General features: G+C 37.9%; 1 protein-coding gene across 7 annotated transcripts in view; it reads left to right on the forward strand.

Annotated features, from left to right (window-relative positions):
• Nucleotides 1–18,333, forward strand: part of FRS2 (fibroblast growth factor receptor substrate 2) — a 109,916-nt gene that overhangs the window by 46,080 nt on the left and 45,503 nt on the right. For 6 of the 7 annotated variants that reach the window (XM_025403188.1, XM_025403190.1, XM_025403189.1 and 3 more), the window contains 2 exons: nucleotides 14,557–14,652; nucleotides 15,698–15,740. The exons of the other annotated variant lie outside the window; for it this stretch is intronic. The gene's annotated coding sequence lies outside the window, so the exon portion shown is untranslated. The remainder of the gene's footprint in view (nucleotides 1–14,556; nucleotides 14,653–15,697; nucleotides 15,741–18,333) is intronic. 7 annotated transcript variants of the gene reach the window in all.

An 18,333-nucleotide genomic window follows, 5' to 3' on the forward strand; every position in this document is an offset into this window, starting at 1 on the left:
AAATCGTACCACTGCACTCCAGCCTGGGCAACAGAGTGGGACTCCATCTCAAAACAAAAACAAAAACAAAGATGGGTGGAGTTCTCAAGAACTCCAAAATGTGGAACTAGTGTTTTACCTTCTGAAGTCATATGGCAGGAGAAGTTGAAGCAGACAAAAAGAATAATAGTTGTTCACTGCACCTGATGTTTCAGATAGAATGTGAAGCCCTCAATATGTGCCACCATGCTAAATGTTTAACAAGAATTATCTGTGTCATCCTCACAACAAACTTACTAGTTTCATTTTAGAAATTATGAGATAGACCAAGAGCAAGTAACCTGCCCAAGATTGTACAGTTAGTTATAGCAGTGTTGGGATATAAATTCAGAGCTATGACTCCAAAACCAGTGCTAACTACTTAATTAAACTAACTTTTAATGTTTTTTCTGTCCTGATGTATATAGCTCAACATTCTGTAAATAAATCTATTAGATTGAACCTACTGTGTTTATTAAGATTTCGTGTATGACGTTTATGTGTTTAGGTAGTTTAAGGAAAGCTGAAAGTTTGTGGCTTTGATTATTTCTATTTTCAACTGATGAATAAATAATTTCTGATTCTTTTTCTCACTTTGTGACTATTTTTGTAATTCACTTTGCCTCAGACTACAATCTGATAAAATGCTTTGTTTCTGAATATCAGTGCTTAGAAATGAGTTACTGAGTGTGAGAGACAGGCTGATACGAAAGGAGAGGGAATATAGAGTGACTGAGACTGAGGGAGGAAGGGAGAAACATCCCTTGCTCTCTCTTTCTGTCTGTCTCTCACACACATACACACACCCACACCCACCCCTTGAGAGGGAGAAACAAAGACAAATACATATGGAAGAGAGGGGATGCACACACATTACCCTGAAAGCAACATTTTTAATCTTTTGTTCACTCTAATGGTAGGTTGAAAAACAACTTTTTCCCTTTCTATATCAGGAAAGTCATTGAGGTCTGTCTTTTTTTTTAAAAAAAAGTTTGAATCTGTGCTTTCCCTAGAGTAAACAGTAAATCTTAAGCCTCTCTACCAGTTTACATTTTATATTGGTTTATGTATTTCTAGTTTGACCCCCACACACACACACACAAAAGGTGTGATATCTAGGAGAAATAAACAAGAACTGTTATTTAACCCGGGAAATATCCAACTTGGTTTGGGCAAGAGGAAATCATAAAGACAAACTCCCATAGTTTCTATGATGTCAATTAAACTGGAGTATTTATTCGTAAACCACATCTCTTGTTAATTATTACTGTAGCACAAGTCTGTCCTACAGATTTTTCTCTACTTCCAAAGCAGTACTTCATAATAATGTTATTTTATTCACTTGTGCCTTTAGGACTAAATGGGCAGCTGTATTTTTGTAAAAGTGGGTAGATTAAATGCCCTTCCACACACATGCTTTTGTAGACAGTCTGAATGTGGGCTGGAGATGTGCTTGATGTAAGGTTAAAATCCATGAAATTAAAAGTGATTTGTGTTCTATTTAAATATTAAATTGTCAACATTGAGTATACTATACTTTTTGTCCTTATCTCCATCTGATCTTTCCTAGCATATAACTTTTAATGTGAGAACTGTTATTTCTTTATAATTTGTTTTGTTTTAATCCAGTACTAGCTGTATAAAATGGATTTTTTCGTAAAAGCAATTTATGTTATATATTCTTCTATTCTGCCACTTTAAGATTTATGCTTCTTATAGAAACTTTTTAGTGAATCAGTTTTCAAATGAGTGGTAGTCCATTTTTGAAAACAGAGTGTTGGCATATATAGGCTTAGCATCCCTAATCCAAAAATTTAAAATTTGAAATGCTCCAAAATTCAAAGCTTTTTGTGCACCAACATGATGCTACAGTAAAATTTCACATCTGACCTCATGTCATGGGCTCCAGTGAAAACACAGGCACACAACACACAGCTTATTCATCCTCCACAAAGGAAAAAAGAGTCTCCCAGCCCTCACAGCTGTAGTTACCTTTTCTGTGTGCAGAATGATGATAGTGCTAAACAACCACAGATTGTCCACATGGGTGGCTGAGATAGCAACACCTTTGCTTTCTGATGGTTCAGTGTATACAAACTTTGTTTCATGCGCAAAGTTATTTAAAATGTTGCATAAAATTACCTTCAGGTTATATGTATAAGGTATATATGAAATGTAAATGAATTTCGTGTTTAGACTTGGATCTCATTCCCGAGATATCTCATTATGTATATGCAGATATTCCAAAATCTGAAAAAAATCTGAAATTCAAAACACTTCTGGTTTCAAGCATTTTGGATAAGGGATACTCAACCTGTACTTTTTTTTTTTTTTTTTTTTTTAATCTTTAGGGGCATTTGCCAGTGGTGAATCTAATAATCTAGATAAGAAATGGTGTGTGAGGCCAGAGCAGTGATCCACTGAGCCTAGACTGTCCTAAAGAGCCACACCAAGGAAACAGATTTCTTATTGGAATTCTGCCATTCCTAAAGGGCACATAGGCCATTTGTAATTTCCTTTAACTCAGAATTCATGCTTTTATTTAAACTCTTCAGCATTGCTGTCGGTTCTGATTCATATATAATACATGTATGTTAGACATGTATTAAGCTAAAATGTCCTGTAGATTTGTTGGAATGTGTAATTCTGGGGGAAAAAACATTTATGTTACTAACTTGACTTCTTTCCTTGCTTATAAGGTGCTTCATTTTCTTTACCTGTAAAATATAAAATGATTTCACAGGTATTTCCCCCCACTCTAAAAATATGTTGTAATATGGCAAATTTATAGGGCTTGTCTTTTTTGCCCTTCTTCTTAGCATTTTCTTCCTATATTGCATTTATATACAAAATATTAAGCACTTTTTTATGTATAAGGAAGGAGGCACAAGTTAGGGAGGATCACTGAATTCATTTGACTTATCTTAACTAAAAGTTTTGTGGATTTCATGAGAAACACTATTTCATAGCAGTAGTTGAAAGAAAACAGGTATAGCTTGTCTTGAGTGCTTTGAGGTATGGATTTATTGAAGACCTCTTCATGAGACATGAATTCTACTTCTCAATCTGTTGGAAACTGGTTGAAGACATTAGTCATTCCTTCTTTCATTGTCCTTTGTACAATTCCCACTTATGAGAAAATACCTTAGAGTTTAGTTGTGGGAAAAATTATCTCTATATCCTGTACACAGCTGAAAAATATTTAGAACCTACCAAAACTACTGACAAATGAAGATAGTGTTTTTCTTCTGGCAGATAAACGCAGATTTTTTTTTAAATTGTAATTATTTTTGGCCAGGGGGCTCACGCCTATAATCCTAGCACTTTGGGAGGCTGAGATGGGCAGATTGCTTGAGCTCAGGAGTTTGACACCAGCCTGGGCAACATGGTGAAACCCTATCTCTATGAAAACATAGAAAAAATATAATTAGCTAGGTGTGGTTGCGCATGCCTGTAGTCCCAGCTACTTTGAGGGCTGAGGCAAGAGGATCGCTTGAACCCAGGAAGTCGAGGCTGTAGTGAGCAGAGATGGTGCCACTGCACTCCAGCCTAGTTGACAAAGTAAAACCCTGTCTTTTTAAAAAAAAAAAAAAAAAATTGTAGGCCAAGCGCGGTGTCTCATGCCTGTAATCCCAGCACTTTGGGAGGCTGAGGCGGGCAGATCACCTGAGGTCTGGAGCTCGAGACCAGCCTGACCAACATGGAGAAACCATGTCTCTACTAAAAATACCAAAGTAGCCAGGTGTGGTGGTGCTTGCCTGTAATCCCAGCTACTTGGGAGGCTGAAGTAGGAGAATCTCTTGAACCCAGGAGGCAGATTGTGCCATTGCACTCTAGCCTTGGCAACAAGAACAAAACTCCGTCTCAAAAAAAAAAAAAAATACAGTTGTAACTGTTTTTTATTGACTTCTGTTTTTGAAGTTATGGACTATTGCCTAGAAAATAAAGGGGCCAAGGTGTGTTTTGTACAAATTGCATCCACTTCTGAGGAAGTTAATGGACGGGGTGACAGTCTCTGGGACCCACAGATATGAAGATACCATCTTCAAGAAGAGGCTGTCAAATACTGAGGTCTTTTGGGGTTCACGTAAGTCAGTTCCCTGGGATCGTATAAAAGGCAAACCTGCTTTAATACCAAGCTGCTCTTCATAGTAAATATTTTGTGTATTACATTAAAATTCATGAAAAATAATAAAGTCACAGACTCTGATGACGTTTACATTTGTATGCATCTCTTATGCGTAATGTTGAAGACATAGAAGAAAACTCACTCTGAAAGTTTTATTTTTTTTAACTTTTTTTTTTTTTGAGACAGGGTCTCGCTCTGCTGCCCAGGCTGGAGTGCAGTGGCTGGATCTCAGCTCACTGCAAGCTCCACCTCCCAGGTTTACGCCATTCTCCTGCCTCAACCTCTCGAGTAGCTAGGACTACAGGCGCCCGCCACCTCGCCCGGCTAGTTTTTTGTATTTTTTAGTAGAGACGGGGTTTCACCGTGTTAGCCAGGATGGTCTCGATCTCCTGACCTCGTGATCTGCCCGTCTCGGCCTCCCAAAGTGCTGGGATTACAGGCTTGAGCCACTGCACCTGGCCATTTTTTTTAACTTTTAAGTTCAGGGATACATGTGCAAGTTTGTTATATTGGTAAACTTGTGTCACGGGGTTTGTTGTACAGATGATTTCATCATGCAAGTACTAAACCTAGTACCTAATAGTTATTTTTTTCTGCTCCTCTCCCTCCTCCCACCCTCCACCCTCTGGGAGGCCACAGTGTCTGTTGTTTCCCTCTTTGTGTCCATGTGTACTCACCATTTAGCTCTCACTTATCAGTGAGAACATGGGTATTTGCTTTTCTGTTCCTGTGTTAGTTTGCTTAGGATAATGACCTCCAGCTCCACCTTTTGTTGCTGCAAAGGACGTGATCTTGATCTTTGTTACGACAGCTTAGTATTCCATGTTGTATATGTACCACATTTTCATTATCCAGTCTACCATTAAAGGGCATTTGGGTTGATTCTATGTCTTTGCTATTGTGAATAGTGTTGCAGTGATCGTATATGTGCATATGTCTTTATGACAGAACGATTTATATTCCTTTGGGTGTATACCCGGTAATGGGATTGCTGGATTGAATGGTAGTTCTGTTTTTAGCTCTTTGAGGAATCACCACACTGCTTTCCACAATGGTTGAACTAATTTACACTCCCACCAACTGTATAGAAGCATTCCCTTTTTTCTGTAACCTTGCCAGCACGTTATTTCTTGACTTCTTAATAATAGTCATTCTGACTGGTGTGAGATGGTATCTATCTCATTGTGGTTTTGATTTGCATTTTTCTAGTGATGAGTGATACTGAGCTTTTTTTCATATGCTTGTTGGCCACATTTATTTCTTCTTTTGAAACGTGTTCGTGTGCTTTGCCCACTTTTTAATGGGGTTGTTTTTCTCTTGAAAATTTGTTTAAGTTCCTTATAGATGCTGGATATCACAGCTTTGTCAGACGCATAGTTTGCAAATATTTTCTCTCATTCTGTAGGTTGTCTCTTTTCCTCTATTGTTAGGTGTTTTGTTTTTGTTTGTTTGTTTGCTGGGCAGAAGCCCTTTAATGTAATTAGATCCCGTATGTCAATTTTTACTTTTGTTGCAATTGCTTTTGGCATCTTCATCATGAAATCTTTGCCAGTTCCTATGTCCAGAATGGTATTACCTAGGTTGCCTTCCGGGGTTTTTATAGTTTGGGGTTTTACATTTAAGTCTGTAATCCCTCTTGAGTTGGTTTTTGTAGATGGTGTTGGAAAGGGATCCAGTTTCAGTCTTCTGCGTATGGCTATCCAGTTATCCCAGCACCATTTGTTGATTAGGGAGTCCTTTTCCTATTGTTTGTTTTTGTCAAGTTTGTTGAAGAGCAGATGGTTGCAGTTGTGCGGCCATATTTTTTTGCTTTCTCTTCTGTTCCATTGGTCATACATGTATGCCTGTTTCTGTACCAGTACCATGCTGTTTGGGTTACTGTAGCCCTATGGTGTAATTTAAAGTCAGGTAGCATGATGGCTCCTGTTTTGTTCTTTTTTCTTAGGACACATTGGATATTTGGGCTTTTTTTGTGGTGGTGGTTCCGTATGAATTAAAAAATATTTTTTCTAGTTCCGTAAAGAATATCATTGGTAGTTTATAAATTGCTTTGGGCAGTGTGGCCATTTTAACGATATTGATTCCTCCTATCCATGAGCATGGAATGTTTTCCCATTTGTTTGTGTCATCTCTGATTTCTTTGAGCAGTATTTTGTAATTCTTGTTGTAGAGCTCTTTTACGCTCCTGGTTAGCTGTATTCCTAGGTTTTTTTTTTCTTTTTTCTTTTTTTGGTGGCAATTGTGAATAGGATTGTGTTCCTGATTTGGCTCTTAGCATGGCTGTTGTTGGTGTATAGGAATGCTAGTGATTTTAGTACAGCTATTTTGTATCCTGAAACTGCTGAAGTTGTTTATCAGATCTAGGAGCTTTTGGGCTGAGACTGTAGACTTTTCTAGATATAGAGTCATGTTGTCTACAAACAAGGATAGTTTGACTTCCTCACCTCCTATTTGAATGCTCTTTATTTCTTTCTCTTGCCCAATTGCTCTGGCCAGGACTTCCAATACTGTGTTGAATAGAAGTGGTGACAGAGGGCATCCTTGTTTTGTGCTGGTTTTTAAGGGGAATGCTTCCAGCTTTTGCCCATTCAGTATGATGTTGGCTGTGGGTTTGTCATAGATCGCTCTTACTATTTTGAGGTATGTTCCTTCAGTACCTAGTTTGTTGAGAGTTTTTAACATGAAGGGTGTTGAATTTTATTGAGAGCCTTTTCTGCATCTGTTGAATTGATCATGTGGTTTTTGTCTTTAGTTCTGTTTACATGATGAATCACATTTATTAATTTATGTGTGTTGAACCAAACTTGCATCCCAGGGATAAAGCCTACTTGACTGTAGTGGATTCACTTTTTGGTGTGCTGCTGGATTTGGCTTGCTAGTATTTTGTTGAGGATTTTTGCATCTATGTTTATCAAGGATATTGGCCTGAAGTTTTCTTTTGTGTGTGTGTGTGTCTGCCAGGTTTTAGTAGCAGGATGATGCTCACCTCATAGAATGAGTTAAGGAGGAGTCCCTCCTCCTCAGTTTTTTTGGAATAGTTTCAGTACAGATGGTACCAGCTCTTCTCTTACTCATTTCTTCTAGATTTTCTAGTTTGTGTGCATGGAGGTGTTCATAGTAGTCTCTGATGGTTATTTGTATATCTGTGGGGTCAGTGATAACATTGTCTTTGTCATTTCTCATTGTGTTTATTTGTATCTTCTCTCTTCTTTTATTAGTCTAGCTAGCAGTCTATTAATTTTTTTCAAAAAGCCAACTCCTGGGTTTGTTGATCTTTTGAATGGTTTCTTGTGTCTCAGTCTATTTTGGTTCAGCTCTGATTTTGGTTATTTCTTGTCTTCTGCTAGCTTTGGAGTTGGTTTGCTCTTGCTTCTCTAGTTCTTTTTGTTGTAATTTTAGGTTGTGTAAGGTCTTTCTGACTTTTTTATGTGAGCCTTTTGTGCTATAAATTTCCCTCTTCATGCCGCCTTAGCTATGTCTGAAATTCTGGCTGTATCTTTGTCCTCATTAGTTTCAAATAATTTCTTGATTCCTGCTTTAATTTTCATTGTTTACCCAAAAGTTATTAAGGAGTGGGTTAATTTCCATGTAATGAAGGTTTTGAGCAATTTTCTTCGTCTTGAGTTCTATTTTTATTATGTTGTGGTGCAAAAAGGGGGTTGGTATGATTTTGGTTCTTCCACATTTGCTGAGGATTGTTTATGTTCAATTGTGTAGTTGATTTTATAGTATGTGCCGTGTGGCGATAAGAAGAATGTATATTCTGTTGTTTTGGGGTGGAGAGTTCTGTAGATGCGTATCAGGTTCATTTGTTCCGGTGTTGAGTTCAGGTCCTGAATATCTTTGTTAATATTCCTCCTCAAAGATCTGTCTGATACTGTTAGTGGAGTGTTAAAGCCTCACATTTATTATTGCATGGGAGTCCAAGTCTTTTTGAAGATCTCTTAAGAACTTGCTTTATGAATCTGGGTGCTCCTGTTTTGGGTGTATATGTATTTAGGATAGTTAGGTATTCTTGTTGAATTGAACCTTTTACCATTATGTAATGCCCTTGTCTTTTTTGATCTTTGTTGGTTTACGGTTTGTTTTGTCTGAAATTAGGATTGCAACCCCTGCTTTTTCTGTTTTCCATTTCCCTGGTAGATTTTTCTCCACTCCTTTATTTTGAGTCCATGGGTGTCATTGCATGTGAGATGGGTCTCTTGAGGACAGCATACCACTGAGTCTTGCTGCTTTATCCAGTTTGCCACTCTGAGCCTTTTAATTGGGGTGGTTAGCCTATTAACATTGCAGATTAGTATTGATAGTGTGAGTTTGATCCTGTCATCATGATGTTAACTTGTTATGCTGACTTGTTTGTGTGGTTGCTCTGTAGTGTCACTGGTCTATGTACTTCAGCTTGTTTTTGTAGTGACTGGTAAGGGTCTTTCCTTTCCATATTTAGTACTTCTTTCAGCAGCTCTTGTAAAGCAGGTCTGGTGGTAACAAATTCCTTCAGCATTTGTTTGTCTGAAAAGGATCTTATTTCTCCTTCATTTATGAAGCTTGGTTTGGCCGGATATTAAATTCCAGTGCTCCAGTAACACTGGTCACCACACTCCAATGGGCAAGTGCAGCCAAAGCACTTCATAGGGTGGTGGCAGCAGGCTTGGTCCTTGTACTCGTTTGCACGTGCCAACAGCAATGGCAGTGTGGACACGTGGGCTGTGGCAGGGTGCTAGCCAGTGCCAGGGTGCCAGCCTCCATGCAGGCATTTGCAGCAGCCGGGTGGCATCATGGCTAGAGGAGGGCTGGAGTCAGCCATCTTGGAGAGTCCTCCACGCTGGAAGTTTTTACCTTGATGCTCTAAATCGAATCACAATGTTAAGATGTCATATTGTTTTTTACTTAAAAAAATGCATTTTGTGTCATGGCCTAGAATGTGTGTAGCATATTTTTATACAAGCCACAAGTATTTAAATATGCATTATTCATACTGTGTGTGAGTATTCAAGAGGAAGGAAGGAAAGGAGATAAAGATGAGACAAACACTGACTATAGAGAGACTGTGTGTATATGATAAAGTTTCAAGAAACAATACATATTTGTATGCTTTGTGATCTGCATTTCCTTAAAATACAAAACAAAACAAGCAAATGCCACAGGTGATAACCCCCAACATTGATTTCAAAACCATACAGACCATCCCATTATCTTTATATGTTCCTAATTCTAGGTCTGCACACAAAATCTTTGTTACTGAGAAAGGAACACTAAAATCCTAAGGCTTAAAAAAATAAAGTTGTATTGTTTATAAGTGGTGTCTTGAGAACGCATGTCATCTCTTTCCTCTCCTTCATCTTTATTAACCATCAGTGCAATGGAGACTGTGAGGGAGATTTTTTTTTAGCACCATAAACTCAACTAAGTGGTATGTGTTTTTTTAAAAGAATGTTGTTTTTTGCTGATAATCCCCAGATCACAAAGATTTAGAAGACTAGCATATGTATTTAGTCCTTTGGGAAACTTTATTTATTTTGATTTTAATTTTATTTTTTGAGATGGAGTTTCGCTCTTGTTGCTCAGGCTGGAGTGCAGTGGTGTAATCCCGACTTACTGCAACTTCCACCCCCTGGGTTCAAGCGATTCTCCTGCCTCAGCCTCCCAAATAGCTAGGATTACAGGCATGCACCACCACACCTGGCTAACTTTGTAGTTTTAGTAGAGATGGGGTTTCACCATGTTTGTCAGCTGGTCTCCAACTCCTGACCTCAGGTGATCTGCTGACCTTAGCCTCCCAAAGTGCTGGGATTACAGGTGTGAGCCATGGCGCCTGGCCCATCCTTTGGGAAACTTTAAATTGATCAATCTGTTTCTCTGTGTAAATCAGTAAGTTGCATTGATGTTTAAATGGCGTGTTTTTTAATCATGGGGATAGTTCTTAGTAATTTTCACTTTTTCCAAATAACTTAGGACATTAGTATAATAAGGCTACATTTCCTGGGTAATGTGTCCTGATAAGAAATTACCTTGATTTTCATTTTTAAATACAGTGGATATATTGCTTCTGCTGTGTGATAGGCAGTAGTTCAATCTAATAACAACCAATTACGCTTACAATTCAGAAAGAAAATATTCCTACGCAATATTTTCTCATTAATGACACTTATAAAATCAGATTCTATTGAGTATGAAGAACTAAAGCCAATTAGTGTTATCTGATAATGTCAAGAATGTGTTCCACATGAGAGGATTTTTCAGAAAAAGAAAATTAGGAAAATTAATAAAACTAATAATTTTATTATAAATTCTAAAAATTACTTTAAAGATAATTTAATAGATACGTGTGTGTGTGTAGATAGATGAGAGAGAAAAATATTTCAGATACTCAGAAAAGTGTAGAAACTTTTTTTTTTTGAGACGGAGTCTCCGTCGCCCAGGCTGGAGTGCAGTGGCGTCTTGGCTCACTGCAACCTCTGCCTCCCGGGTTCAAGCCACTCACCTGCCTCAGCCTTCTGAGTAGTTGGGGCTACAGGCGCGTGCCACCATGCCCTGCTAATTTTTGGTATTTTTAGTAGAGATAGGGTTTCACCATGTTATCCAGGATGGTCTCGATCTCCTGACCTCGTGATCCGCCTGCCTCGGCCTCCCAAAGTGTTGGGATTACAGGCGTGAGCCACTGCGTCCGGCCAGTGCAGAAACTTTTGATGAACACCTGTGTGGCCACCCTGTCGAACCCTGACATTTTTTCCCTGACTTTTCTAAGTATATGGAATAACAATCAGTCATTTAAAAGTGATTTGAAAACCAATTATTGTGCTGTGCTCTGGCCAGCTTATTTTTACTCAATTCTTTTGACCTAAGCGTGGCACATTCTTTGGATTCACCCCTTAATGCCCTTAATAATCCCCTAATGCCACAGGTTTACTCTTAATGTATAGCAGTGAATCTTTCTTCATTTGTCCTCCTGTCTGAAGCAAGAATGGAGCAAAGTTTTTTTTTTAATGATTTTTTTTTTCTGTTTTTGAAGAGACAAGGTCTAGGTACATCGTCCAAGCTGGACTCTAACTCTTGGGCTCAAAGAATCCTCCTGCCTCAGCCTCCCAAGTAACTGAGATTCTTGTTGCAAGTCACCATGCCTGGCTTTGAGCAAATTTTTTATATAAATAGCCTGGATTTACCTGTTTTTCCTATGGCACAAATAAGGGATTTGTCATTAATAACTGTATTCCAGGTTACTACAGATTATAATAGTGAACAAGACAAACTGGGATTTGGAATCCTGAGGCTATCTCTGATTTAGACAAGTTAGGTAACCACCGTGTGCTTTAACTTTTTTGATTGGGAAATTCTGAGAATTAACTAATGTATATATGGCATATAGAAGTTGCTCAGTAAAAGTTTTTAATATTACTAGCCTTCTTTCAAGTGGTTGAACTTGCCAAAAGTCTGATTTCTAAATGAATGGGAGCATTTCGGTACAAAAATATTCAAGTGTTCTCTCCAACTTTCCAAACAAAGCAGATTTGAACATTAAATTTCATCATCCAACTGTTGGAACCCCTGCTAATTGTTTTCATTGTACTCTTGGTTTATTTTTATACCTAAGGTCTGATAGGCACATAACAAATGCTTTATGTACCTTAAAGTAAGTGAAAATAGATTGTTGAGATGAAAGGTATGTGGATAAGTCAGTTTTGCAGCAATTCTAGAGAACTCTTGCCAGAACTGTATCTTTGTTTTGGTTTTCAGGGACTGTTAAATGTGATCACTGAGTCAGACTTGCTGTTTTTTCTGTCCCCTGGCTATCTCTCTTAAGACCCTGAAATTTGCCAGCCATAGAATATTTAAAAGGCAGAGGAGGGCTTAGTCTAGGGGGAGTTTGTTTATTTAAAGAAAAAATAATTAAGTTTAAACATCCTACCATGTCATAGCTAGTTTAGTCATGTTAAGAGTTAGTGAGTTCTTTTGGTTCCTTCCTGGTGGTCTTGATACCTAAAGGTAACAGACAAATTTGAAGCAGTTAAACTTCCTGAGATTACTTGGAGCCTTATAATGTAATCCCAAACAGAAATCCCTGACGAAGTGGAAGAAAAGGAAATGCCATTTATTTTGCTGGTTTCTGTTTTTTAATGGGACTCTTTTAATTCAAATCTTCTACCACTCTATTCTAGAGTTATGGTACAGATGATTTAAAAACAAAACAACCGTTTAAAAAAAACACGCTGTGATAGATACATCTTCATTATTTCTTTGAAGTCAGGAACGTAAGAATCTTTTAAAAGGAACAGTGTAGCTCTACAGATGTTTAGACACAAAGAAAGATCTAAAAATTGATTATGTTATGTTTGAAGATTACCATCTCCCAAATTTATAATTTACCATTCCTTGCAAATTCTTTGCCAGATAAGGAAAACTAAGACAGCTATTTTGGGCTTGCCCGGGACACTGGGGTAGATTTCTTTGATGAGATGACTTATAAAAACAAAGTCCTAAAGGAAGAGGAGAAATAAGTGAGACAGAGAGAGAGAGAGAGAGAGAGAGAGAGAGATTGATTTGTTGTTACTGGCAGAGGGAAAAAAAGTCCTGAGACCCTGAAGTGAGAAGATGCTTGATAAGTTTAAGGAAAGGAAAGAGGCTGGTATGGCTTGAATGGGGTGAATAAGGGAGAGAGTGGTAGATGAGGTCAGAGAGATGGGGTGGGGGATAGCAGATCATGGTCTTTATGGGCCTTTGTAAGGACTTTGACTTTCAGACTACTGAGCTGGACTCAATTGGAGGATTTGATTAGAAGAATGACATGATCTGACTTTCTTTTGAAAATGGCTAATCTCACTGACTTGTTGAGGTGAGCAAGAGAGAGGCTGGGAGATCAGACAGGGAACTATTATACTAATGTGTATGCAAAATACTGTGACTTGGACCATGGTACTAAGAGTGGAAGTGGTAATAATATGAATATCTTTTGAAACTGGAGCTCCTAGGATGAACACTACATGGGTAGTGACATTTTAAAATACTAGAAGGTAAGCTGGGCATGGTGGCTCATGCCTGTAATCCCAGCACTTAGGGAAGCAGAGGCAGGTAGATCACTTGAAGCCAGAAGTTCGAGACCAGCCTGGTAAACAAGGTGAAACCTCGTCTCTACTAAAAATACAAAAATTAGCCAGACATGGTGGCATGTGCCTGTAATCCCATCTACTCGGGAGGCTAAGACAGGAGAATTGCTTGAACCCAGGAGGCAGAGGTTGCAGTGAGCCAAGATTGCGTCATCACACTCCAGCCTAGGCAACAGAGCGAGACCCTGTCTCAAACATACATACATACATACATACATACATACATAAATAAATAGTACTGGAAGGTTAAATATTTCATCAATTTAAGTTTAAAAAATTCATCAGTTTATTAATCATTTCAGTAAATCCTTATGAATGCGTAAAGCATGGAATTCATTGTTTTAGGTGCTTGAAAAATACCAGTAGGCTGAGTGTGGCAGCTCGCGCCTGTAATTCCAGCACTTTGGGAGGCAGAGGCAGGCGGATCACCTGAGGTCAGGAGTTCAAGACCAGCCTGGCCAACGTGGTGAATCCCTGTCTCTACTAAAAATACAAAAATTAGCCAGACTTGGTGGAGTGTGCCTGTAGTCCCAACTGCTAGGCAGGCGGTTGGATTGCTTGAACCTGGGAGGCGGAGGTTGCAGTGAGCTGCGATCGCGTCACTGCACTCCAGCTTGAGCAACAGAGTGAGACTCTGTCTCAAAAGAGAAAAAAAAAACAGTAAATAAAACCAAGAAAAACCCCTTCTGTGATTTACATTCTAGTTATAGGGGAAAGTTGACAATAAAAATAATAATTGCTTATAACAATTAATGATAATAATTGTTTATAATAAATAAGCAATTTGTTGTGTTCAGAATGTACTATATTAGGGCTCCCATATATTTTCTATCACCCCCCGCTCCCCAGTCTCAGCCCTGTTGTTAATGTTTTTTTATGAGAAGGTTGCTCAATAAGTGCTTTGAGGCTGGGCATGGTGGCTCACACCTGTAATCCCAGCATTTTGGGAGGCTGAGGCAGGAGGATTGCTTGAGTGCAGGAGTTCAAGACTAGCCTGGGCAGTGTAGTAAGACCCTGTCTCTGCAAATAATAATTTTAAAAATTGGCTGGGCATGTGGCATGCACCTGTGGTCCCAGCTACTCAGAAGGTTGAGGTGGGAGGATTGCCTGAGCCCAGGAGATTGAGGCTGCAGTGAGGTGTGATGGTGCCTCTGCACTTCAGCCTGAGCAACAGAATGAGACCCTATCTCAAAGGGGAAAAAATGCTTTGAAAGTTCTTTCTGGTCACTACAATTTAGATAATTGTCCTTAAAGAGTTTTGTTATAATATATTCAAGAGTAGCATTCTTAATAACTTAACCTATATTTCAGAAATGACCATTAAGAAGTAGATGCCCAGATGCAAAAGTGATGAAACAGTCCATTTGTCATAAAGTAAGATGCAGCTGTGGCGTGTCAACCAGCTTGGTAAGTATGGCCAAATCTTTTTTTTTTTTTTTTTAACTTTATAGTTATCTACTTTGAAAATCATTTAATTAAAAAATATGGTAGACAGGCTGGGCATGCTTGCTCATACCTGTAATCCCAACACTTTTGGAGGCTGAGGCAGGTGGATTGCCTGAGGTCAGGAATTCAAGACCAGCCTGGCCTACCTGGTGAAACCCTGTCTCTACTAAAAATATAAAAATTAGCCAGGGATATTGGCACGTGCCTGTAATTTTAGCTACTTGGGAGGCTGAGGCGTGAGAATGGAGGTGGAGGCTGCAGTGAGCTGAGACTGCGCCACTGCACCCAGCCTAGGCAACAGAGTGAGACTCTGTCTCAAAAAAAAGAAAAAAAAAAACAGTAGACATTAAAGTTACCTTGTATTTTTGGTTTTACTTTGTAGTACAGATTCTACCATACAGCTCTAAGAAGTGTACTTCTGTGGTGTATCTTACAACATAATTTTGATTGGTACGCTTCTTGCATATTTTTAAAAATTAAATTTATTTCGTATGTTTCTTCCTAGGATTAAAAGTATACCTTTCAGTATGGGGTTTCTTATTGGAGTGGTGAAAATATTCTGGAATAAGATGATGTGGTCATGGTTACAAAACTTTGTGTATATATTTTAAAAAAACACTGTTCAAAGAAATGCTTTTTACCTTATGTGAATTACACCTAAAAAAAAAAAAGTACCCTTCAGAACATCAAGTCTTAGAGGAAAACCTATTTGACTTAACAACTGTTTTAGAATATAAAAATTGCCACATATCATCAGGTACCTAGCAAAATGACTTGATATTTAGCAAGTAGAATAAGTGTTTTTGTAATAAAAGTAATAAATTTTATATATTTTTTAAATAACACGTACTTTTGTTATTGGAGACCAACTGTCTCTCAGGCTTTCATAATATCAAATGTCATAGCATAATATTCTGAATGTACTATGTTAGCATTTTGTAAGTTTTCATTTTTAATAGATGGTCTTGAAACTAACATTTCAACTTTCTACCTGAAATTTTTTTAGGAACAAAATTGTATCTCTTTTTCTCAGAAGAGAATTCCACAAGGTAAGAAATTGTAAATATAGTAATAAAATCAATATAGTTGAGTAAGGCTTAATTGCTCTTGATTTTTAAAAATTTGCTTCCATGTATTTATTTAATACCTTTTCTTTATCATAGGATTCTCACTAATTTATTAGCTACTGTTTTACTATGTCAGAATTTTAGTCCCTTTCTCCAATTTCTTTAATTTTGAGTCTTTTGTATGGCATAGTAATTTTATTATTCTTATTTTGATATGTTACCACACTGCATAAATAGAATAGAAAGTATTCTCATTTTACAAATGAGGAAACCAGTATTAGGATTGGCTTTAGGTTCTTTTACTAATCTTATACTGCCACCCAGCTGATACTTTCCTATATATAAAAGGTGTAATTACTAGGATAGTCTTAACTTGAAAGAAGTGCTTTCTAACTAGGAAGAACCTCATAGCCTGAGAAGTTTAAAAAACACACATATACAGACAAAAATATAAGCCATGAATACTGTAGGCCATAGTCAAAGGAACATTTATTAATATGGATTTCGTCCACCTCTGTTATATAGAAAAGTATTTCATAAGTATTTCCAATTTAGAATGAATGCCATAAATTTAAGTTACCTAGGGTTTTTTTTGTTTTGTTTTTTGTTTTTTTTGAGATGGCATTTTGCTCTTGTTGCCCAGGCTGGAGTGCAATGGCGCGACCTCGGCTCACCACAGCCTCTGCCTCCTGGTTTCAAATGATTTTTCTGCCTTAGCCTCCTGAGTAGCTGGGATTACAGGCATGCACCACCATGCCTGGCTAGTTTTGTATTTTTAGTAGAGACGGAGTTTCTCCAGTTTGGTCAGGCTGTTCTCGAACTCCCAACCTCAGGTGTTCTGCCTGGCTTGGCCTCCCAAAGTGCTGGGATTACAGGTGTGAGCCACCGCGCCTGGCCATATTTCTAGTTTTGAGCATGCCTGTTTACTTAAAGGTTATGTGTCTAGTTTTGATGGGTGGGAAATTAGAATTTCATCAAGGGGATGAAATGAACAATTTGATCTTGTGTTTTTCAGAATATAGTAATCCCCTCCCCACCAAATTATTTGTTTGTAGTGTGAAAATCAGGTATACTGGATTATAAACCAGTATCTTCTGTCCCAAAAGGCTTAATTTGGTTCAGACCGTGCTTTACTGTTAGAGGCAGAGATTTAGATTGTTTTTGAGTAATCCAGTCCTATTCTAGGTCACTTTAGGTCTGAAGGGTCTTCAGATAATAGTAGTAACCACTTGGCTTACACCTAGCTCACATTTAAGCCTGTGGAAAGACTGTGAGAGATTTCACATGTAGGTGGTGGAATACGGAAATGCAGATTGATAATCTACTTGAAGTTATGGGACTTTGAAGTTTAGCGGTGTTTTTGTTGTTCAAAAATAGACTATGATATTAAAAAGATGTGGGTCTTCTGACCCTGATTTCTTATTGTGTATTAGGACTTGAAGTGTTACAGTTCATTTTAACTGAGGTTGAACGTAATACACAAAAATGTGGATCGTTTTATAGTTTTGTAAAAGAACAGTTATTTTAGATACCTTTTTGTTTCATGTTCCACTCTTAGAATTCCTTATTAGCTGGCTTGATTTTATTTTTTCAGCTACGTGCTTTTAGATTGAAAAACAAAAAAACAAAATTCAGAATAGGTTGAAACTCAACACAAACTGCTGCCACGTAACAAAAGCGCTGATCAAGTTAAATCAACCCCTGTAATGTGTATTGAAAGGAAAACCTCTCCTCTCTCCCCCAATTTGAAGAACAAGCATTTTCCCTGCCAAGAAGTACTGACTTTAAATGGACCAGCTGTCCATATTAGGAGTACAGGGTTGCTAAGGTGACCATGGCTGTTTGGAGAAGAATGCAGCTGAGAGGGCAAGTTCTCGATGTGTGAGCTGAGGGAAGGAATGTGGTGTGATTGTACATCATTCCTCCTAATCACATGCTCACAAAGTGCTGTGTGGGCAGCATGTAGAAACTACAAGTCTGAGTGCCGGAGCTTGTGTGTGGTTAAAATCATTTTGTTTTCATGTAAGCCACAGGCTTACAGTTTAGATGAAAAAGGTCTGTCTTATATGTATGTGTGTGTTTGGGGTTGAAGTTGGGGACAGTGCTTTGATGGCAGATGAGATGGGAATGTGTCTATTTTGCTGGATGGATAGATATTTTTTAATATTTTTAAAATAATTATTTATCTTGGAATAAATGTCATCTTTCCAGTTCATCCTTTTCAGTCATATATACAGTATTAATAGTCCCCAAGTAAATGATGTGTTCCTTGTAGTTGTGTATTTCTTTGGCACTGTAATTTCAGAATTATTTGGAGATTCCTAAAAATGTGTTGTCTACTCGTTCCATTTCTTCTTTTGTAAAAACTGAGTGTTTTTTCCTCAAGGCATCCAAAGTTAGGTTCTGGGCCTATCTCACAAATAAGTAGCCAATTTGGTAAAAATAATGATTCAAGGACAGTGAGAAGGGTCAAACTAACATCCCATTTACCTGAGATGCTGTTAAGATTTTACTATGGGCACCATTACTAATACTTGAAATGAGATCTAGATATAGGCGTTGATGTAGATACTTA

This window comes from Theropithecus gelada, chromosome 11 (assembly GCF_003255815.1).
Source record: "Theropithecus gelada isolate Dixy chromosome 11, Tgel_1.0, whole genome shotgun sequence".
In the NCBI taxonomy this organism is placed as follows: domain Eukaryota; kingdom Metazoa; phylum Chordata; class Mammalia; order Primates; family Cercopithecidae; genus Theropithecus; species Theropithecus gelada.